The sequence below is a fragment of the Hypanus sabinus genome, chromosome 7 (genome assembly GCF_030144855.1).
Source record: "Hypanus sabinus isolate sHypSab1 chromosome 7, sHypSab1.hap1, whole genome shotgun sequence".
Lineage (NCBI taxonomy): Eukaryota > Metazoa > Chordata > Chondrichthyes > Myliobatiformes > Dasyatidae > Hypanus > Hypanus sabinus.
The window spans coordinates 79,860,929-79,884,720 of record NC_082712.1 but is presented as its reverse complement, the minus strand read 5'-3'; positions in this window follow the sequence as shown (position 1 = coordinate 79,884,720).

Genomic DNA, 23,792 nt, shown 5'->3' with positions numbered 1-23,792 from the left:
ACAGTGGGATTAGTTTGTGGACTGATACAGGTCTGTGGGGAGAGAGTGGGACAGTGGGATTAATTTGGGGACTGATACAGGTCTGTGGAGAGAGTGGGACAGTGGGATTAGTTTCGGTATTGATACAAAGCTATGGGAGGACAGTGGGATTAGTTTGGGGACTGATACAGGTCTGTGGGGAGAGAGTGGTACAGTGGGATTAGTTTGGGGACTGATACAGGTCTGTGGGGAGAGAGTGGTACAGTGGGATTAGTTTGGGGACTGATACAGGTCTGTGGGGAGAGAGTGGGACAGTGGGATTAGTTTGGGGACTGATTCAGTTCTGTGGGGAGAGAGTGGGACAGTGGGATTAGTTTGGGGACTGATTCAGGTCAGTGGGGAGAGAGTGGGACAGTGGGATTTGTTTGGGGGCTGATACAGGTCTGTGGGGAAACGGTGGGACAGTGGGATTTGTTTGGGGACTGATACAGGTCTGTGGAGAGAGTGGGACAGTGGGATTAGTTTGGGGACTGATACAGGTCTGTGGGGAAACGGTGGGACAGTGGGATTTGTTTGGTGACTGATACAGGTCTTTGGAGAGAGTGGGACAGTGGGATTAGTTTGGGGACTGATACAGGTCTGTGGGGCGAGAGTGGGACAGTGGGATTAGTTTGGGGACTGATACAGGTCTGTGGGAAGAGAGTGGATCAGTGGGATTAGTTTGGGGACTGATACAGGTCTGTGGGGAGACAGTGGGACAGTGGGATTAGTTTGGGGACTGATACAGGTCTGTGGGGAGAGAGTGGGTCAGTGGGATTAGTTTGGGGACTGATACAGGTCTGTGGGGAGAGAGTGGATCAGTGGGATTAGTTTAGGGACTGATACAGGTCTGTGGGGAAACGGTGGTACAGTGGGATTAGTTTGGCGACTGATACAGGTCTGTGGGGAGAGAGTGGTACAGTGGGATTAGTTTGGGGACTGATACAGGTCTGTGGGGAGAGAGTGGGACAGTGGGATCAGTTTGGGGACTGATTCAGTTCTGTGGGGAGAGAGAGGGACAGTGGGTTTAGTTTGTGGACTGATTCTGGTCTGTGGGGAGAGAGTGGGACAGTGGGATTAGTTTGGGGACTGATACAGGTCTGTGGGGAAACGGTGGGACAGTCGGATTTGTTTGGGGACTGATACAGGTCTGTGGAGAGAGTGGGACAGTGGGATTAGTTTGGGGACTGATACAGGGCAGTGGGGAAACGGTGGGACAGTGGGGTTAGTTTGGGTATTGATACAGGGCTATGGGGAGAGGGTGCGACAGTGGGATTGGTTTGGGGACATACAGGTCTGTGGAGAGTGTGTGGGACAGTGGGATTAGTTTGGGGACTGATACAGGTCTGTGGGAAGAGAGTTGGACAGTGGGATTAGTTTGGGGACTGATACAGGTCTGTGGGGAGAGGGTGGATCAGTGGGATTAGTTTGGGGACTGATACAGGTCTGTAGAGAGAGTGGGACAGTGGGATTTGTTTGGGGACTGATACAGGTCTGTGGAGAGAGTGGGACAGTGGGATTAGTTTGGGTATTGATACAAAGCTATGGGAGGACAGTGGGATTAGTTTGGGGACTGATACAGGTCTGTGGGGAGAGAGTGTGACAGTGGGATTTGGGGACTGATACAGGTCTGTGGGGAGAGAGTGGGACAGTGGGATTAGTTTGGGGACTGATACAGGTCTGTGGGGAGAGAGTGGGACAGTGGGATAAGTTTGGGGACTGATACAGGTCTGTGGGGAGAGAGTGGGGCAGTGGGATTAGTTTGGGGACTGATTCAGTTCTGTGGGGAGAGAGTGGGACAGCGGGATTAGTTTGGGGACTGATTCAGGTCTGTGGGGGGAGAGTGGGACAGTGGGATTTGTTTGGGGGCTGATACAGGTCTGTGGGGAGAGAGTGGGACAGTGGGATTAATTTGGGGACTGATACAGGTCTGTGGAGAGAGTGGGACAGTGGGATTAGTTTGGGTATTGATACAAAGCTATGGGAGGACAGTGGGATTAGTTTGGGGACTGATACAGGTCTGTGGGGAGAGAGTGGGACAGTGGGATTAGTTTGGGGACTAATACAGGTCTGTGGGGAGAGAGTGGGACAGTGGGATTAGTTTGGGGACTGATACAGGTCTGTGGGGAGAGAGTGGGACAGTGGGATTAGTTTGTGGACTGATTCAGGTCTGTCGGGAGAGAGTGGGACAGTGGGATTAGTTTGGGGACTGATACAGGTCTGTGGGGAGAGAGTGGGGCAGTGGGTTTAGTTTGGGGTCTGATACAGGTCTGTGGGGAGAGAGTGGTTCAGTGGGATTAGTTTAGGGACTGATACATGTCTGTGGGGAGAGAGTGGTACAGTGGGATTAGTTTGGGGACTGATACAGGTCTGTGGGGAGAGAGTGGGACAGTGGGATTAGTTTGGGGACTGATTCAGTTCTGTGGGGAGAGAGTGGGACAGTGGGATTAGTTTGGGGACTGATTCAGGTCTGTGGGGAGAGAGTGGGACAGTGGGATTTGTTTGGGGGCTGATACAGGTCTGTGTGGAAACTGTGGGACAGTGGGATTTGTTTGGGGACTGATACAGGTCTGTGGAGAGAGTGGGACAGTGGGATTAGTTTGGGGACTGATACAGGTCTGTGGGGAAACGGTGGGACAGTGGGATTTGTTTGGTGACTGATACAGGTCTGTGGAGAGAGTGGGACAGTGGGATTAGTTTGGGGACTGATACAGGTCTGTGGGGAGAGAGTGGGACAGTGGGATTAGTTTGGGGACTGATACAGGTCTGTGGGAAGAGAGTGGATCAGTGGGATTAGTTTGGGGACTGATACAGGTCTGTGGGGAGACAGTGGGACAGTGGGATTAGTTTGGGGACTGATACGGGTCTGTGGGGAGAGAGTGGGTCAGTGGGATTAGTTTGGGGACTGATACAGGTCTGTGGGGAGAGAATGGATCAGTGGGATTAGTTTAGGGACTGATACAGGTCTGTGGGGAAACGGTGGTACAGTGGGATTAGTTTGGCGACTGATACAGGTCTGTGGAGAGAGTGGGACAGTGGGATTAGTTTGGGGACTGATACAGGTCTGTGGGGAAACGGTGGGACAGTGGGATTAGTTTGGGGACTGATACAGGTCTGTGGGGAGAGAGTGGGACAGTGGGATTAGTTTGGGGACTGATACAGGTCTGTGGAAAGAGAGTGGGACAGTGGGATTAGTTTGGGGACTGATACAGGTCTTTGGGGAGAGAGTCGGGCAGTGTGATTAGTTTGGGGACTGATTCAGGTCTGTGGGGAGAGAGTCGGGCAGTGGGATTAGTTTGGGGACTGATACAGGTCTGTGGGGAGAGAGTGGGACAGTGGGATTAGTTTGTGGACTGATACAGGTCTGTGGGGAGAGAGTGGGACAGTGGGATTAATTTGGGGACTGATACAGGTCTGTGGAGAGAGTGGGACAGTGGGATTAGTTTCGGTATTGATACAAAGCTATGGGAGGACAGTGGGATTAGTTTGGGGACTGATACAGGTCTGTGGGGAGAGAGTGGTACAGTGGGATTAGTTTGGGGACTGATACAGGTCTGTGGGGAGAGAGTGGTACAGTGGGATTAGTTTGGGGACTGATACAGGTCTGTGGGGAGAGAGTGGGACAGTGGGATTAGTTTGGGGACTGATTCAGTTCTGTGGGGAGAGAGTGGGACAGTGGGATTAGTTTGGGGACTGATTCAGGTCAGTGGGGAGAGAGTGGGACAGTGGGATTTGTTTGGGGGCTGATACAGGTCTGTGGGGAAACGGTGGGACAGTGGGATTTGTTTGGGGACAGATACAGGTCTGTGGAGAGAGTGGGACAGTGGGATTAGTTTGGGGACTGATACAGGTCTGTGGGGAAACGGTGGGACAGTGGGATTTGTTTGGTGACTGATACAGGTCTTTGGAGAGAGTGGGACAGTGGGATTAGTTTGGGGACTGATACAGGTCTGTGGGGAGAGAGTGGGACAGTGGGATTAGTTTGGGGACTGATACAGGTCTGTGGGAAGAGAGTGGATCAGTGGGATTAGTTTGGGGACTGATACAGGTCTGTGGGGAGACAGTGGGACAGTGGGATTAGTTTGGGGACTGATACAGGTCTGTGGGGAGAGAGTGGGTCAGTGGGATTAGTTTGGGGACTGATACAGGTCTGTGGGGAGAGAGTGGATCAGTGGGATTAGTTTAGGGACTGATACAGGTCTGTGGGGAAACGGTGGTACAGTGGGATTAGTTTGGCGACTGATACAGGTCTGTGGGGAGAGAGTGGTACAGTGGGATTAGTTTGGGGACTGATACAGGTCTGTGGGGAGAGAGTGGGACAGTGGGATCAGTTTGGGGACTGATTCAGTTCTGTGGGGAGAGAGAGGGACAGTGGGTTTAGTTTGTGGACTGATTCTGGTCTGTGGGGAGAGAGTGGGACAGTGGGATTAGTTTGGGGACTGATACAGGTCTGTGGGGAAACGGTGGGACAGTCGGATTTGTTTGGGGACTGATACAGGTCTGTGGAGAGAGTGGGACAGTGGGATTAGTTTGGGGACTGATACAGGGCAGTGGGGAAACGGTGGGACAGTGGGGTTAGTTTGGGTATTGATACAGGGCTATGGGGAGAGGGTGCGACAGTGGGATTGGTTTGGGGACATACAGGTCTGTGGAGAGTGTGTGGGACAGTGGGATTAGTTTGGGGACTGATACAGGTCTGTGGGAAGAGAGTTGGACAGTGGGATTAGTTTGGGGACTGATACAGGTCTGTGGGGAGAGGGTGGATCAGTGGGATTAGTTTGGGGACTGATACAGGTCTGTAGAGAGAGTGGGACAGTGGGATTTGTTTGGGGACTGATACAGGTCTGTGGAGAGAGTGGGACAGTGGGATTAGTTTGGGTATTGATACAAAGCTATGGGAGGACAGTGGGATTAGTTTGGGGACTGATACAGGTCTGTGGGGAGAGAGTGGGACAGTGGGATTTGGGGACTGATACAGGTCTGTGGGGAGAGAGTGGGACAGTGGGATTAGTTTGGGGACTGATACAGGTCTGTGGGGAGAGAGTGGGACAGTGGGATAAGTTTGGGGACTGATACAGGTCTGTGGGGAGAGAGTGGGGCAGTGGGATTAGTTTGGGGACTGATTCAGTTCTGTGGGGAGAGAGTGGGACAGCGGGATTAGTTTGGGGACTGATTCAGGTCTGTGGGGAGAGAGTGGGACAGTGGGATTTGTTTGGGGGCTGATACAGGTCTGTGGGGAAACGGTGGGACAGTGGGATTTGTTTGGGGACTGATACAGGTCTGTGGAGAGAGTGGGACAGTGGGATTAGTTTGGGGACTGATACAGGTCTGTGGGGAAACGGTGGGACAGTGGGATTTGTTTGGGGACTGATACAGGTCTGTGGAGAGAGTGGGACAGTGGGATTAGTTTGGGGACTGATACAGGTCTGTGGAAAGAGAGTGGGACAGTGGGATTAGTTTGGGGACTGATACAGGTCTTTGGGGAGAGAGTCGGGCAGTGTGATTAGTTTGGGGACTGATTCAGGTCTATGGGGAGAGCGTCGGGCAGTGGGATTAGTTTGGGGACTGATACAGGTCTGTGGGGAGAGAGTGGGACAGTGGGATTAGTTTGGGGACTGATACATGTCTGTGGGGAGAGAGTGGGACAGTGGGATTAGTTTGGGGACTGATACAGGTCTGTGGAGAGAGTGGGACAGTGGGATTAGTTTGGGGACTGATACAGGTCTGTGGGAAGAGAGTGGGACAGTCGGATTAGTTTGGGGACTGATACAGGTCTGTGGGGAGAGGGTGGATCAGTGGGATTAGTTTGGGGACTGATACAGGTCTGTGGAGAGAGTGGGACAGTGGGATTTGTTTGGGGACTGATACAGGTCTGTGGAGAGAGTGGGACAGTGGGATTAGTTTGGGTATTGATACAAAGCTATGGGAGGAGAGTGGGATTAGTTTGGGGACTGATACAGGTCTGTGGGGAGAGAGTGGGACAGTGGGATTAGTTTGGGGTCTGATACAGGTCTGTGGGGAGAGAGTGGGACAGTGTCATTAGTTTGGGGACTGATACAGGTCTGTGGGGAGTGAGTGGGACAGTGGGATTAGTTTGGGGACTGATTCAGGTCAGTGGGGAGAGAGTGGGACAGTGGGATTTGTTTGGGGGCTGATACACGTCTGTGGGGAAACGGTGGGACAGTGGGATTTGTTTGGGGACAGATACAGGTCTGTGGAGAGAGTGGGACAGTGGGATTAGTTTGGGGACTGATACAGGTCTGTGGGGAAACGGTGGGACAGTGGGATTTGTTTGGTGACTGATACAGGTCTTTGGAGAGAGTGGGACAGTGGGATTAGTTTGGGGACTGATACAGGTCTGTGGGGAGAGAGTGGGACAGTGGGATTAGTTTGGGGACTGATACAGGTCTGTGGGAAGAGAGTGGATCAGTGGGATTAGTTTGGGGACTGATACAGGTCTGTGGGGAGACAGTGGGACAGTGGGATTAGTTTGGGGACTGATACAGGTCTGTGGGGAGAGAGTGGGTCAGTGGGATTAGTTTGGGGACTGATACAGGTCTGTGGGGAGAGAGTGGATCAGTGGGATTAGTTTAGGGACTGATACAGGTCTGTGGGGAAACGGTGGTACAGTGGGATTAGTTTGGCGACTGATACAGGTCTGTGGGGAGAGAGTGGTACAGTGGGATTAGTTTGGGGACTGATACAGGTCTGTGGGGAGAGAGTGGGACAGTGGGATCAGTTTGGGGACTGATTCAGTTCTGTGGGGAGAGAGAGGGACAGTGGGTTTAGTTTGTGGACTGATTCTGGTCTGTGGGGAGAGAGTGGGACAGTGGGATTAGTTTGGGGACTGATACAGGTCTGTGGGGAAACGGTGGGACAGTCGGATTTGTTTGGGGACTGATACAGGTCTGTGGAGAGAGTGGGACAGTGGGATTAGTTTGGGGACTGATACAGGGCAGTGGGGAAACGGTGGGACAGTGGGGTTAGTTTGGGTATTGATACAGGGCTATGGGGAGAGGGTGCGACAGTGGGATTGGTTTGGGGACATACAGGTCTGTGGAGAGTGTGTGGGACAGTGGGATTAGTTTGGGGACTGATACAGGTCTGTGGGAAGAGAGTTGGACAGTGGGATTAGTTTGGGGACTGATACAGGTCTGTGGGGAGAGGGTGGATCAGTGGGATTAGTTTGGGGACTGATACAGGTCTGTAGAGAGAGTGGGACAGTGGGATTTGTTTGGGGACTGATACAGGTCTGTGGAGAGAGTGGGACAGTGGGATTAGTTTGGGTATTGATACAAAGCTATGGGAGGACAGTGGGATTAGTTTGGGGACTGATACAGGTCTGTGGGGAGAGAGTGGGACAGTGGGATTTGGGGACTGATACAGGTCTGTGGGGAGAGAGTGGGACAGTGGGATTAGTTTGGGGACTGATACAGGTCTGTGGGGAGAGAGTGGGACAGTGGGATAAGTTTGGGGACTGATACAGGTCTGTGGGGAGAGAGTGGGGCAGTGGGAGTAGTTTGGGGACTGATTCAGTTCTGTGGGGAGAGAGTGGGACAGCGGGATTAGTTTGGGGACTGATTCAGGTCTGTGGGGAGAGAGTGGGACAGTGGGATTTGTTTGGGGGCTGATACAGGTCTGTGGGGAAACGGTGGGACAGTGGGATTTGTTTGGGGACTGATACAGGTCTGTGGAGAGAGTGGGACAGTGGGATTAGTTTGGGGACTGATACAGGTCTGTGGGGAAACGGTGGGACAGTGGGATTTGTTTGGGGACTGATACAGGTCTGTGGAGAGAGTGGGACAGTGGGATTAGTTTGGGGACTGATACATGTCTGTGGAAAGAGAGTGGGACAGTGGGATTAGTTTGGGGACTGATACAGGTCTTTGGGGAGAGAGTCGGGCAGTGTGATTAGTTTGGGGACTGATTCAGGTCTATGGGGAGAGCGTCGGGCAGTGGGATTAGTTTGGGGACTGATACAGGTCTGTGGGGAGAGAGTGGGACAGTGGGATTAGTTTGGGGACTGATACATGTCTGTGGGGAGAGAGTGGGACAGTGGGATTAGTTTGGGGACTGATACAGGTCTGTGGAGAGAGTGGGACAGTGGGATTAGTTTGGGGACTGATACAGGTCTGTGGGAAGAGAGTGGGACAGTCGGATTAGTTTGGGGACTGATACAGGTCTGTGGGGAGAGGGTGGATCAGTGGGATTAGTTTGGGGACTGATACAGGTCTGTGGAGAGAGTGGGACAGTGGGATTTGTTTGGGGACTGATACAGGTCTGTGGAGAGAGTGGGACAGTGGGATTAGTTTGGGTATTGATACAAAGCTATGGGAGGAGAGTGGGATTAGTTTGGGGACTGATACAGGTCTGTGGGGAGAGAGTGGGACAGTGGGATTAGTTTGGGGTCTGATACAGGTCTGTGGGGAGAGAGTGGGACAGTGTCATTAGTTTGGGGACTGATACAGGTCTGTGGGGAGTGAGTGGGACAGTGGGATTAGTTTGGGGACTGATAAAGGTCTGTGGGGAGAGAGTGGGGCAGTGGGTTTAGTTTGGGGTCTGATACAGGTCTGTGGGGACAGGGTGGATCAGTGGGATTAGTTTAGGGACTGATACAGGTCTGTGGGGAGAGAGTGGGACAGTGGGATTAGTTTGGGGACTGATACAGGTCTGTGGGAAGAGAGTGGATCAGTGGGATTAGTTTGGGGACTGATAGAGGTCTGTGGGGAGAGAGTGGGACAGTGGGATTAGTTTGGGGACTGATACAGGTCTGTGGGGAGAGAGTGGTACAGTGGGATTAGTTTGGGGACTGATACAGGTCTGTGGGGAGAGAGTGGGACAGTGGGATCAGTTTGGGGACTGATTCAGTTCTGTGGGGAGAGATATGGACAGTGGGATTAGTTTGTGGACTGATTCAGGTCTGTGGGGACAGAGTGGGACAGTGGGATTAGTTTGGGGACTGATACAGGTCTGTGGGGAAACGGTGGGACACTGGGATTTGTTTGGGACTGATACAGGTCTGTGGAGAGAGTGGGACAGTGGGATTAGTTTGGGGACTGCTACAGGGCAGTGGGGAGAGGGTGGGACCGTGGGGTTAGTTTGGGTATTGATACAGGGCTATGGGGAGAGTGTGGGACAGTGGGATTAGTTTGGGGACTGATACAGGTCTGTGGGAAGAGAGTGGGTCAGTGGGATTAGTTTGGGGACTGATACAGGTCTGTGGGGAGAGGGTGGATCAGTGGGATTAGTTTGGGGACTGATACAGGTCTGTGGAGAGAGTGGGACAGTGGGATTTGTTCGGGGACTGATACAGGTCTGTGGAGAGAGTGGGACTGTGGGATTAGTTTGGGTATTGATACAAAGCTATGGGAGGACAGTGGGATTAGTTTGGGGACTGATACAGGTCTGTGGGGAGAGAGTGGGACAGTGGGATTTGGGGACTGATACAGGTCTGTGGGGACAGAGTGGGACAGTGGGATTAGTTTGGGGACTGATACAGGTCTGTGGGGAGAGAGTGGGACCGTGGTATAGTTTGGGGACTGATACAGGTCTGTGGGGAGAGAGTGGGGCAGTGGGATTAGTTTGGGGACTGATACAGGTCTGTGGGGAGAGAGTGGGACAGTGGGATTAGTTTGGGGACTGATACAGGTCTGTGGGGAGGGAGTGGGACAGTGGGATTAGTTTGGGGACTGATACAGGTCTGTGGAGAGAGTGGGACAGTGGGATTAGTTTGGGGACTGATACAGGTCTGTGGGAAGAGAGTGGGACAGTCGGATTAGTTTGGGGACTGATACAGGTCTGTGGGGAGAGGGTGGATCAGTGGGATTAGTTTGGGGACTGATACAGGTCTGTGGAGAGAGTGGGACAGTGGGATTTGTTTGGGGACTGATACAGGTCTGTGGAGAGAGTGGGACAGTGGGATTAGTTTGGGTATTGATACAAAGCTATGGGAGGAGAGTGGGATTAGTTTGGGGACTGATACAGGTCTGTGGGGAGAGAGTGGGACAGTGGGATTAGTTTGGGGTCTGATACAGGTCTGTGGGGAGAGAGTGGGACAGTGTCATTAGTGTGGGGACTGATACAGGTCTGTGGGGAGAGAGTGGGACAGTGGGATTAGTTTGGGGACTGATAAAGGTCTGTGGGGAGAGAGTGGGGCAGTGGGTTTAGTTTGGGGTCTGATACAGGTCTGTGGGGAGAGGGTGGATCAGTGGGATTAGTTTAGGGACTGATACAGGTCTGTGGGGAGAGAGTGGGACAGTGGGATTAGTTTGGGGACTGATACAGGTCTGTGGGAAGAGAGTGGATCAGTGGGATTAGTTTGGGGACTGATAGAGGTCTGTGGGGAGAGAGTGGGACAGTGGGATTAGTTTGGGGACTGATACAGGTCTGTGGGGAGAGAGTGGTACAGTGGGATTAGTTTGGGGACTGATACAGGTCTGTGGGGAGAGAGTGGGACAGTGGGATCAGTTTGGGGACTGATTCAGTTCTGTGGGGAGAGATATGGACAGTGGGATTAGTTTGTGGACTGATTCAGGTCTGTGGGGACAGAGTGGGACAGTGGGATTAGTTTGGGGACTGATACAGGTCTGTGGGGAAACGGTGGGACACTGGGATTTGTTTGGGACTGATACAGGTCTGTGGAGAGAGTGGGACAGTGGGATTAGTTTGGGGACTGCTACAGGGCAGTGGGGAGAGGGTGGGACCGTGGGGTTAGTTTGGGTATTGATAAAGGGCTATGGGGAGAGTGTGGGACAGTGGGATTAGTTTGGGGACTGATACAGGTCTCTGGGAAGAGAGTGGGTCAGTGGGATTAGTTTGGGGACTGATATAGGTCTGTGGGGAGAGGGTGGATCAGTGGGATTAGTTTGGGGACTGATACAGGTCTGTGGAGAGAGTGGGACAGTGGGATTTGTTCGGGGACTGATACAGGTCTGTGGAGAGAGTGGGACTGTGGGATTAGTTTGGGTATTGATACAAAGCTATGGGAGGACAGTGTGATTAGTTTGGGGACTGATACAGGTCTGTGGGGAGACAGTGGGACAGTGGGATTAGTTTGGGGACTGATACAGGTCTGTGGGGAGAGAGTGGGTCAGTGGGATTAGTTTGGGGACTGATACAGGTCTGTGGGGAGAGAGTGGGACAGTGGGATTAGTTTGGGGACTGATACAGGTCTGTGGGGAGAGAGTGGGACAGTGGGATAAGTTTGGGGACTGATACAGGTCTGTGGGGAGAGAGTGGGGCAGTGGGAGTAGTTTGGGGACTGATTCAGTTCTGTGGGGAGAGAGTGGGACAGCGGGATTAGTTTGGGGACTGATTCAGGTCTGTGGGGAGAGAGTGGGACAGTGGGATTTGTTTGGGGGCTGATACAGGTCTGTGGGGAAACGGTGGGACAGTGGGATTTGTTTGGGGACTGATACAGGTCTGTGGAGAGAGTGGGACAGTGGGATTAGTTTGGGGACTGATACAGGTCTGTGGGGAAACGGTGGGACAGTGGGATTTGTTTGGGGACTGATACAGGTCTGTGGAGAGAGTGGGACAGTGGGATTAGTTTGGGGACTGATACATGTCTGTGGAAAGAGAGTGGGACAGTGGGATTAGTTTGGGGACTGATACAGGTCTTTGGGGAGAGAGTCGGGCAGTGTGATTAGTTTGGGGACTGATTCAGGTCTATGGGGAGAGCGTCGGGCAGTGGGATTAGTTTGGGGACTGATACAGGTCTGTGGGGAGAGAGTGGGACAGTGGGATTAGTTTGGGGACTGATACATGTCTGTGGGGAGAGAGTGGGACAGTGGGATTAGTTTGGGGACTGATACAGGTCTGTGGAGAGAGTGGGACAGTGGGATTAGTTTGGGGACTGATACAGGTCTGTGGGAAGAGAGTGGGACAGTCGGATTAGTTTGGGGACTGATACAGGTCTGTGGGGAGAGGGTGGATCAGTGGGATTAGTTTGGGGACTGATACAGGTCTGTGGAGAGAGTGGGACAGTGGGATTTGTTTGGGGACTGATACAGGTCTGTGGAGAGAGTGGGACAGTGGGATTAGTTTGGGTATTGATACAAAGCTATGGGAGGAGAGTGGGATTAGTTTGGGGACTGATACAGGTCTGTGGGGAGAGAGTGGGACAGTGGGATTAGTTTGGGGTCTGATACAGGTCTGTGGGGAGAGAGTGGGACAGTGTCATTAGTTTGGGGACTGATACAGGTCTGTGGGGAGTGAGTGGGACAGTGGGATTAGTTTGGGGACTGATAAAGGTCTGTGGGGAGAGAGTGGGGCAGTGGGTTTAGTTTGGGGTCTGATACAGGTCTGTGGGGACAGGGTGGATCAGTGGGATTAGTTTAGGGACTGATACAGGTCTGTGGGGAGAGAGTGGGACAGTGGGATTAGTTTGGGGACTGATACAGGTCTGTGGGAAGAGAGTGGATCAGTGGGATTAGTTTGGGGACTGATAGAGGTCTGTGGGGAGAGAGTGGGACAGTGGGATTAGTTTGGGGACTGATACAGGTCTGTGGGGAGAGAGTGGTACAGTGGGATTAGTTTGGGGACTGATACAGGTCTGTGGGGAGAGAGTGGGACAGTGGGATCAGTTTGGGGACTGATTCAGTTCTGTGGGGAGAGATATGGACAGTGGGATTAGTTTGTGGACTGATTCAGGTCTGTGGGGACAGAGTGGGACAGTGGGATTAGTTTGGGGACTGATACAGGTCTGTGGGGAAACGGTGGGACACTGGGATTTGTTTGGGACTGATACAGGTCTGTGGAGAGAGTGGGACAGTGGGATTAGTTTGGGGACTGCTACAGGGCAGTGGGGAGAGGGTGGGACCGTGGGGTTAGTTTGGGTATTGATACAGGGCTATGGGGAGAGTGTGGGACAGTGGGATTAGTTTGGGGACTGATACAGGTCTGTGGGAAGAGAGTGGGTCAGTGGGATTAGTTTGGGGACTGATACAGGTCTGTGGGGAGAGGGTGGATCAGTGGGATTAGTTTGGGGACTGATACAGGTCTGTGGAGAGAGTGGGACAGTGGGATTTGTTCGGGGACTGATACAGGTCTGTGGAGAGAGTGGGACTGTGGGATTAGTTTGGGTATTGATACAAAGCTATGGGAGGACAGTGGGATTAGTTTGGGGACTGATACAGGTCTGTGGGGAGAGAGTGGGACAGTGGGATTTGGGGACTGATACAGGTCTGTGGGGACAGAGTGGGACAGTGGGATTAGTTTGGGGACTGATACAGGTCTGTGGGGAGAGAGTGGGACCGTGGTATAGTTTGGGGACTGATACAGGTCTGTGGGGAGAGAGTGGGGCAGTGGGATTAGTTTGGGGACTGATACAGGTCTGTGGGGAGAGAGTGGGACAGTGGGATTAGTTTGGGGACTGATACAGGTCTGTGGGGAGGGAGTGGGACAGTGGGATTAGTTTGGGGACTGATACAGGTCTGTGGAGAGAGTGGGACAGTGGGATTAGTTTGGGGACTGATACAGGTCTGTGGGAAGAGAGTGGGACAGTCGGATTAGTTTGGGGACTGATACAGGTCTGTGGGGAGAGGGTGGATCAGTGGGATTAGTTTGGGGACTGATACAGGTCTGTGGAGAGAGTGGGACAGTGGGATTTGTTTGGGGACTGATACAGGTCTGTGGAGAGAGTGGGACAGTGGGATTAGTTTGGGTATTGATACAAAGCTATGGGAGGAGAGTGGGATTAGTTTGGGGACTGATACAGGTCTGTGGGGAGAGAGTGGGACAGTGGGATTAGTTTGGGGTCTGATACAGGTCTGTGGGGAGAGAGTGGGACAGTGTCATTAGTGTGGGGACTGATACAGGTCTGTGGGGAGAGAGTGGGACAGTGGGATTAGTTTGGGGACTGATAAAGGTCTGTGGGGAGAGAGTGGGGCAGTGGGTTTAGTTTGGGGTCTGATACAGGTCTGTGGGGAGAGGGTGGATCAGTGGGATTAGTTTAGGGACTGATACAGGTCTGTGGGGAGAGAGTGGGACAGTGGGATTAGTTTGGGGACTGATACAGGTCTGTGGGAAGAGAGTGGATCAGTGGGATTAGTTTGGGGACTGATAGAGGTCTGTGGGGAGAGAGTGGGACAGTGGGATTAGTTTGGGGACTGATACAGGTCTGTGGGGAGAGAGTGGTACAGTGGGATTAGTTTGGGGACTGATACAGGTCTGTGGGGAGAGAGTGGGACAGTGGGATCAGTTTGGGGACTGATTCAGTTCTGTGGGGAGAGATATGGACAGTGGGATTAGTTTGTGGACTGATTCAGGTCTGTGGGGACAGAGTGGGACAGTGGGATTAGTTTGGGGACTGATACAGGTCTGTGGGGAAACGGTGGGACACTGGGATTTGTTTGGGACTGATACAGGTCTGTGGAGAGAGTGGGACAGTGGGATTAGTTTGGGGACTGCTACAGGGCAGTGGGGAGAGGGTGGGACCGTGGGGTTAGTTTGGGTATTGATAAAGGGCTATGGGGAGAGTGTGGGACAGTGGGATTAGTTTGGGGACTGATACAGGTCTCTGGGAAGAGAGTGGGTCAGTGGGATTAGTTTGGGGACTGATATAGGTCGGTGGGGAGAGGGTGGATCAGTGGGATTAGTTTGGGGACTGATACAGGTCTGTGGAGAGAGTGGGACAGTGGGATTTGTTCGGGGACTGATACAGGTCTGTGGAGAGAGTGGGACTGTGGGATTAGTTTGGGTATTGATACAAAGCTATGGGAGGACAGTGTGATTAGTTTGGGGACTGATACAGGTCTGTGGGGAGACAGTGGGACAGTGGGATTAGTTTGGGGACTGATACAGGTCTGTGGGGAGAGAGTGGGTCAGTGGGATTAGTTTGGGGACTGATACAGGTCTGTGGGGAGAGAGTGGATCAGTGGGATTAGTTTAGGGACTGATACAGGTCTGTGGGGAAACGGTGGTACAGTGGGATTAGTTTGGCGACTGATACAGGTCTGTGGGGAGAGAGTGGTACAGTGGGATTAGTTTGGGGACTGATACAGGTCTGTGGGGAGAGAGTGGGACAGTGGGATCAGTTTGGGGACTGATTCAGTTCTGTGGGGAGAGAGAGGGACAGTGGGTTTAGTTTGTGGACTGATTCTGGTCTGTGGGGAGAGAGTGGGACAGTGGGATTAGTTTGGGGACTGATACAGGTCTGTGGGGAAACGGTGGGACAGTCGGATTTGTTTGGGGACTGATACAGGTCTGTGGAGAGAGTGGGACAGTGGGATTAGTTTGGGGACTGATACAGGGCAGTGGGGAAACGGTGGGACAGTGGGGTTAGTTTGGGTATTGATACAGGGCTATGGGGAGAGGGTGCGACAGTGGGATTGGTTTGGGGACATACAGGTCTGTGGAGAGTGTGTGGGACAGTGGGATTAGTTTGGGGACTGATACAGGTCTGTGGGAAGAGAGTTGGACAGTGGGATTAGTTTGGGGACTGATACAGGTCTGTGGGGAGAGGGTGGATCAGTGGGATTAGTTTGGGGACTGATACAGGTCTGTAGAGAGAGTGGGACAGTGGGATTTGTTTGGGGACTGATACAGGTCTGTGGAGAGAGTGGGACAGTGGGATTAGTTTGGGTATTGATACAAAGCTATGGGAGGACAGTGGGATTAGTTTGGGGACTGATACAGGTCTGTGGGGAGAGAGTGGGACAGTGGGATTTGGGGACTGATACAGGTCTGTGGGGAGAGAGTGGGACAGTGGGATTAGTTTGGGGACTGATACAGGTCTGTGGGGAGAGAGTGGGACAGTGGGATAAGTTTGGGGACTGATACAGGTCTGTGGGGAGAGAGTGGGGCAGTGGGATTAGTTTGGGGACTGATTCAGTTCTGTGTGGAGAGAGTGGGACAGCGGGATTAGTTTGGGGACTGATTCAGGTCTGTGGGGAGAGAGTGGGACAGTGGGATTTGTTTGGGGGCTGATACAGGTCTGTGGGGAAACGGTGGGACAGTGGGATTTGTTTGGGGACTGATACAGGTCTGTGGAGAGAGTGGGACAGTGGGATTAGTTTGGGGACTGATACAGGTCTGTGGGGAAACGGTGGGACAGTGGGATTTGTTTGGGGACTGATACAGGTCTGTGGAGAGAGTGGGACAGTGGGATTAGTTTGGGGACTGATACAGGTCTGTGGAAAGAGAGTGGGACAGTGGGATTAGTTTGGGGACTGATACAGGTCTTTGGGGAGAGAGTCGGGCAGTGTGATTAGTTTGGGGACTGATTCAGGTCTATGGGGAGAGCGTCGGGCAGTGGGATTAGTTTGGGGACTGATACAGGTCTGTGGGGAGAGAGTGGGACAGTGGGATTAGTTTGGGGACTGATACAGGTCTGTGGGGAGAGAGTGGGACAGTGGGATTAGTTTGGGGACTGATACAGGTCTGTGGAGAGAGTGGGACAGTGGGATTAGTTTGGGGACTGATACAGGTCTGTGGGAAGAGAGTGGGACAGTCGGATTAGTTTGGGGACTGATACAGGTCTGTGGGGAGAGGGTGGATCAGTGGGATTAGTTTGGGGACTGATACAGGTCTGTGGAGAGAGTGGGACAGTGGGATTTGTTTGGGGACTGATACAGGTCTGTGGAGAGAGTGGGACAGTGGGATTAGTTTGGGTATTGATACAAAGCTATGGGAGGAGAGTGGGATTAGTTTGGGGACTGATACAGGTCTGTGGGGAGAGAGTGGGACAGTGGGATTAGTTTGGGGTCTGATACAGGTCTGTGGGGAGAGAGTGGGACAGTGTCATTAGTTTGGGGACTGATACAGGTCTGTGGGGAGAGAGTGGGACAGTGGGATTAGTTTGGGGACTGATAAAGGTCTGTGGGGAGAGAGTGGGGCAGTGGGTTTAGTTTGGGGTCTGATACAGGTCTGTGGGGACAGGGTGGATCAGTGGGATTAGTTTAGGGACTGATACAGGTCTGTGGGGAGAGAGTGGGACAGTGGGATTAGTTTGGGGACTGATACAGGTCTGTGGGAAGAGAGTGGATCAGTGGGATTAGTTTGGGGACTGATAGAGGTCTGTGGGGAGAGAGTGGGACAGTGGGATTAGTTTGGGGACTGATACAGGTCTGTGGGGAGAGAGTGGTACAGTGGGATTAGTTTGGGGACTGATACAGGTCTGTGGGGAGAGAGTGGGACAGTGGGATCAGTTTGGGGACTGATTCAGTTCTGTGGGGAGAGATATGGACAGTGGGATTAGTTTGTGGACTGATTCAGGTCTGTGGGGACAGAGTGGGACAGTGGGATTAGTTTGGGGACTGATACAGGTCTGTGGGGAAACGGTGGGACACTGGGATTTGTTTGGGACTGATACAGGTCTGTGGAGAGAGTGGGACAGTGGGATTAGTTTGGGGACTGCTACAGGGCAGTGGGGAGAGGGTGGGACCGTGGGGTTAGTTTCGGTATTGATACAGGGCTATGGGGAGAGTGTGGGACAGTGGGATTAGTTTGGGGACTGATACAGGTCTGTGGGAAGAGAGTGGGTCAGTGGGATTAGTTTGGGGACTGATACAGGTCTGTGGGGAGAAGGTGGATCAGTGGGATTAGTTTGGGGACTGATACAGGTCTGTGGAGAGAGTGGGACAGTGGGATTTGTTCGGGGACTGATACAGGTCTGTGGAGAGAGTGGGACTGTGGGATTAGTTTGGGTATTGATACAAAGCTATGGGAGGACAGTGGGATTAGTTTGGGGACTGATACAGGTCTGTGGGGAGAGAGTGGGACAGTGGGATTTGGGGACTGATACAGGTCTGTGGGGACAGAGTGGGACAGTGGGATTAGTTTGGGGACTGATACAGGTCTGTGGGGAGAGAGTGGGACCGTGGTATAGTTTGGGGACTGATACAGGTCTGTGGGGAGAGAGTGGGGCAGTGGGATTAGTTTGGGGACTGATACAGGTCTGTGGGGAGAGAGTGGGACAGTGGGATTAGTTTGGGGACTGATACAGGTCTGTGGGGAGAGAGTGGGACAGTGGGATTAGTTTGGGGACTGATACAGGTCTGTGGAGAGAGTGGGACAGTGGGATTAGTTTGGGGACTGATACAGGTCTGTGGGAAGAGAGTGGGACAGTCGGATTAGTTTGGGGACTGATACAGGTCTGTGGGGAGAGGGTGGATCAGTGGGATTAGTTTGGGGACTGATACAGGTCTGTGGAGAGAGTGGGACAGTGGGATTTGTTTGGGGACTGATACAGGTCTGTGGAGAGAGTGGGACAGTGGGATTAGTTTGGGTATTGATACAAAGCTATGGGAGGAGAGTGGGATTAGTTTGGGGACTGATACAGGTCTGTGGGGAGAGAGTGGGACAGTGGGATTAGTTTGGGGTCTGATACAGGTCTGTGGGGAGAGAGTGGGACAGTGTCATTAGTGTGGGGACTGATACAGGTCTGTGGGGAGAGAGTGGGACAGTGGGATTAGTTTGGGGACTGATAAAGGTCTGTGGGGAGAGAGTGGGGCAGTGGGTTTAGTTTGGGGTCTGATACAGGTCTGTGGGGAGAGGGTGGATCAGTGGGATTAGTTTAGGGACTGATACAGGTCTGTGGGGAGAGAGTGGGACAGTGGGATTAGTTTGGGGACTGATACAGGTCTGTGGGAAGAGAGTGGATCAGTGGGATTAGTTTGGGGACTGATAGAGGTCTGTGGGGAGAGAGTGGGACAGTGGGATTAGTTTGGGGACTGATACAGGTCTGTGGGGAGAGAGTGGTACAGTGGGATTAGTTTGGGGACTGATACAGGTCTGTGGGGAGAGAGTGGGACAGTGGGATCAGTTTGGGGACTGATTCAGTTCTGTGGGGAGAGATATGGACAGTGGGATTAGTTTGTGGACTGATTCAGGTCTATGGGGACAGAGTGGGACAGTGGGATTAGTTTGGGGACTGATACAGGTCTGTGGGGAAACGGTGGGACACTGGGATTTGTTTGGGACTGATACAGGTCTGTGGAGAGAGTGGGACAGTGGGATTAGTTTGGGGACTGCTACAGGGCAGTGGGGAGAGGGTGGGACCGTGGGGTTAGTTTGGGTATTGATAAAGGGCTATGGGGAGAGTGTGGGACAGTGGGATTAGTTTGGGGACTGATACAGGTCTGTGGGAAGAGAGTGGGTCAGTGGGATTAGTTTGGGGACTGATACAGGTCTGTGGGGAGAGGGTGGATCAGTGGGATTAGTTTGGGGACTGATACAGGTCTGTGGAGAGAGTGGGACAGTGGGATTTGTTCGGGGACTGATACAGGTCTGTGGAGAGAGTGGGACTGTGGGATTAGTTTGGGTATTGATACAAAGCTATGGGAGGACAGTGGGATTAGTTTGGGGACTGATACAGGTCTGTGGGGAGAGAGTGGGACAGTGGGATTTGGGGACTGATACAGGTCTGTGGGGACAGAGTGGGACAGTGGGATTAGTTTGGGGACTGATACAGGTCTGTGGGGAGAGAGTGGGACCGTGGTATAGTTTGGGGACTGATACAGGTCTGTGGGGAGAGAGTGGGGCAGTGGGATTAGTTTGGGGACTGATACAGGTTTGTGCGGAGAGAGTGGATCAGTGGGATTAGTTTAGGGACTGATACAGGTCTGTGGGGAAACGGTGGGACAGTGGGATTAGTTTGGTGACTGATACAGGTCTGTGGAGAGAGTGGGACAGCGGGATTAGTTTGGGGACTGATACAGGTCTGTGGGGAGAGAGTGGGACAGTGGGATTAGTTTGGGGACTGATACAGGTCTGTGGGAAGAGAGTGGATCAGTGGGATTAGTTTGGGGACTGATACAGGTCTGTGGGGAGACAGTGGGACAGTGGGATTAGTTTGGGGACTGATACAGGTCTGTGGGGAGAGAGTGGGTCAGTGGGATTAGTTTGGGGACTGATACAGGTCTGTGGGGAGAGAGTGGATCAGTGGGATTAGTTTAGGGACTGATACAGGTCTGTGGGGAAACGGTGGTACAGTGGGATTAGTTTGGCGACTGATACAGGTCTGTGGGGAGAGAGTGGTACAGTGGGATTAGTTTGGGGACTGATACAGGTCTGTGGGGAGAGAGTGGGACAATGGGATCAGTTTGGGGACTGATTCAGTTCTGTGGGGAGAGAGAGGGACAGTGGGTTTAGTTTGTGGACTGATTCAGGTCTGTGGGGAGAGAGTGGGACAGTGGGATTAGTTTGGGGACTGATACAGGTCTGTGGGGAAACGGTGGGACAGTCGGATTTGTTTGGGGACTGATACAGGTCTGTGGAGAGAGTGGGACAGTGGGATTAGTTTGGGGACTGATACAGGGCAGTGGGGAAACGGTGGGACAGTGGGGTTAGTTTGGGTATTGATACAGGGCTATGGGGAGAGGGTGGGACAGTGGGATTGGTTTGGGGACATACAGGTCTGTGGAGAGTGTGTGGGACAGTGGGATTAGTTTGGGGACTGATACAGGTCTGTGGGAAGAGAGTTGGACAGTGGGATTAGTTTGGGGACTGATACAGGTCTGTAGAGAGAGTGGGACAGTGGGATTTGTTTGGGGACTGATACAGGTCTGTGGAGAGAGTGGGACAGTGGGATTAGTTTGGGTATTGATACAAAGCTATGGGAGGACAGTGGGATTAGTTTGGGGACTGATACAGGTCTGTGGGGAGAGAGTGGGACAGTGGGATTTGGGGACTGATACAGGTCTGTGGGGAGAGAGTGGGACAGTGGGATTAGTTTGGGGACTGATACAGGTCTGTGGGGAGAGAGTGGGACAGTGGGATAAGTTTGGGGACTGATACAGGTCTGTGGGGAGAGAGTGGGGCAGTGGGATTAGTTTGGGGACTGATTCAGTTCTGTGGGGAGAGAGTGGGACAGCGGGATTAGTTTGGGGACTGATTCAGGTCTGTGGGGAGAGAGTGGGACAGTGGGATTTGTTTGGGGGCTGATACAGGTCTGTGGGGAAACGGTGGGACAGTGGGATTTGTTTGGGGACTGATACAGGTCTGTGGAGAGAGTGGGACAGTGGGATTAGTTTGGGGACTGATACAGGTCTGTGGGGAAACGGTGGGACAGTGGGATTTGTTTGGGGACTGATACAGGTCTGTGGATAGAGTGGGACAGTGGGATTAGTTTGGGGACTGATACAGGTCTGTGGGGAGAGAGTGGGACAGTGGGATTAGTTTGGGGACAGATACAGGTCTGTGGAAAGAGAGTGGGACAGTGGGATTAGTTTGGGGACTGATACAGGTCTTTGGGGAGAGAGTCGGGCAGTGTGATTAGTTTGGGGACTGACTCAGGTCTATGGGGAGAGCGTCGGGCAGTGGGATTAGTTTGGGGACTGATACAGGTCTGTGGGGAGAGAGTGGGACAGTGGGATTAGTTTGGGGACTGATACAGGTCTGTGGGGAGAGAGTGGGACAGTGGGATTAGTTTGGGGACTGATACAGGTCTGTGGAGAGAGTGGGACAGTGGGATTAGTTTGGGGACTGATACAGGTCTGTGGGAAGAGAGTGGGACAGTCGGATTAGTTTGGGGACTGATACAGGTCTGTGGGGAGAGGGTGGATCAGTGGGATTAGTTTGGGGACTGATACAGGTCTGTGGAGAGAGTGGGACAGTGGGATTTGTTTGGGGACTGATACAGGTCTGTGGAGAGAGTGGGACAGTGGGATTAGTTTGGGTATTGATACAAAGCTATGGGAGGAGAGTGGGATTAGTTTGGGGACTGATACAGGTCTGTGGGGAGAGAGTGGGACAGTGGGATTAGTTTGGGGTCTGATACAGGTCTGTGGGGAGAGAGTGGGACAGTGTCATTAGTTTGGGGACTGATACAGGTCTGTGGGGAGAGAGTGGGACAGTGGGATTAGTTTGGGGACTGATAAAGGTCTGTGGGGAGAGAGTGGGGCAGTGGGTTTAGTTTGGGGTCTGATACAGGTCTGTGGGGAGAGGGTGGATCAGTGGGATTAGTTTAGGGACTGATACAGGTCTGTGGGGAGAGAGTGGGACAGTGGGATTAGTTTGGGGACTGATACAGGTCTGTGGGAAGAGAGTGGATCAGTGGGATTAGTTTGGGGACTGATAGAGGTCTGTGGGGAGAGAGTGGGACAGTGGGATTAGTTTGGGGACTGATACAGGTCTGTGGGGAGAGAGTGGTACAGTGGGATTAGTTTGGGGACTGATACAGGTCTGTGGGGAGAGAGTGGGACAGTGGGATCAGTTTAGGGACTGATTCAGTTCTGTGGGGAGAGATATGGACAGTGGGATTAGTTTGTGGACTGATTCAGGTCTGTGGGGACAGAGTGGGACAGTGGGATTAGTTTGGGGACTGATACAGGTCTGTGGAAAGAGAGTGGGACAGTGGGATTAGTTTGGGGACTGATACAGGTCTTTGGGGAGAGAGTCGGGCAGTGTGATTAGTTTGGGGACTGATTCAGGTCTGTGGGGAGAGAGTCGGGCAGTGGGATTAGTTTGGGGACTGATACAGGTCTGTGGGGAGAGAGTGGGACAGTGTCATTAGTTTGTGGACTGATACAGGTCTGTGGGGAGAGAGTGGGACAGTGGGATTAATTTGGGGACTGATACAGGTCTGTGGAGAGAGTGGGACTGTGGGATTAGTGTGGGTATTGATACAAAGCTATGGGAGGACAGTGGGATTAGTTTGGGGACTGATACAGGTCTGTGGGGAGAGAGTGGGACAGTGGGATTAGGTTGGGGACTAATACAGGTCTGTGGGGAGAGAGTGGGACAGTGGGATTAGTTTGGGGACTGATACAGGTCTGTGGGGAGAGAGTGGGACAGTGGGATTAGTTTATGGACTGATTCAGGTCTGTCGGGAGAGAGTGGGACAGTGGGATTAGTTTGGGGACTGATACAGGTCTGTGGGGAGAGAGTGGGGCAGTGGGTTTAGTTAGGGGTCTGATACAGGTCTGTGGGGAGAGAGTGGTTCAGTGGGATTAGTTTAGGGACTGATACAGGTCTGTGGGGAGAGAGTGGTACAGTGGGATTAGTTTGGGGACTGATACATGTCTGTGGGGAGAGAGTGGTACAGTGGGATTAGTTTGGGGACTGATACAGGTCTGTGGGGAGAGAGTGGGACAGTGGGATTAGTTTGGGGACTGATTCAGTTCTGTGGGGAGAGAGTGGGACAGTGGGATTAGTTTGGGGACTGATTCAGGTCTGTGGGGAGAGAGTGGGACAGTGGGATTTGTTTGGGGGCTGATACAGGTCTGTGGGGAAACGGTGGGACAGTGGGATTTGTTTGGTGACTGATACAGGTCTGTGGAGAGAGTCGGACAGTGGGATTAGTTTGGGGACTGATACAGGTCTGTGGGGAGAGAGTGGGACAGTGGGATTAGTTTGGGGACTGATACAGGTCTGTGGGAAGAGAGTGGATCAGTGGGATTAGTTTGGGGACTGATACAGGTCTGTGGGGAGACAGTGGGACAGTGGGATTAGTTTGGGGACTGATACAGGTCTGTGGGGAGAGAGTGGGTCAGTGGGATTAGTTTGGGGACTGATACAGGTCTGTGGGGAGAGAGTGGATCAGTGGGATTAGTTTAGGGACTGATACAGGTCTGTGGGGAAACGGTGGTACAGTGGGATTAGTTTGGCGACTGATACAGGTCTGTGGGGAGAGAGTGGTACAGTGGGATTAGTTTGGGGACTGATACAGGTCTGTGGGGAGAGAGTGGGACAGTGGGATCAGTTTGGGGACTGATTCAGTTCTGTGGGGAGAGAGAGGGACAGTGGGTTTAGTTTGTGGACTGATTCAGGTCTGTGGGGAGAGAGTGGGACAGTGGGATTAGTTTGGGGACTGATACAGGTCTGTGGGGAAACGG